Here is a 770-nt window from a genome sequence, read left to right as displayed (position 1 = left end):
CAGATGACCCCCCACTCTCGTGCCTTCCCTCATTTCTCGTTGCTTCTCCCATTGGGCTTGAGGTTGCTTGGACTCTCAATTCAATACTCCTTTTTGCTGGTTCGTGAGAATTAGGTGTGAACGTGGTGTCCGCGGATTTCAGCGGCTAGTGGGCAAGTTCCAGCGCCCAGGCACTTTGAGTCTTTTGTCTAGGAGTCCTGTATTGAATTGCAATCCTAGGCACTAAGTTCTGGTTATTGATGTGCTCTAAATGAGCCCTTTCATTCGTGAGCAGAGGCCTTGACGAGACTGAAGACCAACTGCTTCCGAGCGCTCCACGCATCCATTATAAGTTCATCATAGCCGTCAACTAATATACAGGCGGGTAGTCGTGGCCGAGTGGTTAAGGCGATGGACTTGAAATCCATTGGGGTTTCCCCGCGCAGGTTCGAATCCTGCCGACTACGGTTTTACCAGGTACAGTTACCACCTTTCCTTAGGTTTCCTCAGCTAAATTAATCAAAACTTATCCAAATTCCTGTGCTCCATTTGCTGCTCTCCTAGGCAATCCTCCCACTGCATATTCAAATGATATCCTCTTTACTCAGTGAATGGAGACTACCTTATGTTGCAGTTACTTCAAAACTGGTATAAATCCCTCTGATCACAGCCAGCAAGACTTCAGCTTGTCCTGCACTAAATAGCATCTTTGTATCCTTATAACTACTGTCAACTCAAAAGAAGTCAGGATTCACAAAAAGCTTTACCACTAACAGGTAATTTTCATTAAA

General features: G+C 45.6%; 1 non-coding gene across 1 annotated transcript; it reads left to right on the top strand.

Annotated features, from left to right (window-relative positions):
• Positions 1-364: 364 nt before the first annotated feature.
• On the top strand, positions 365-446 carry TRNAS-UGA (transfer RNA serine (anticodon UGA)). Its single transcript has one exon. It is a non-coding gene; the product is annotated as a tRNA-Ser (tRNA).
• Positions 447-770: the final 324 nt, after the last annotated feature.

This window comes from Macaca fascicularis, chromosome 4 (genome assembly GCF_037993035.2).
Source record: "Macaca fascicularis isolate 582-1 chromosome 4, T2T-MFA8v1.1".
Taxonomy (NCBI): Eukaryota; Metazoa; Chordata; class Mammalia; order Primates; family Cercopithecidae; genus Macaca; species Macaca fascicularis.
Note: the sequence above shows the minus strand (reverse complement) of the source record. Positions and strands in the feature narration are given on the sequence as shown.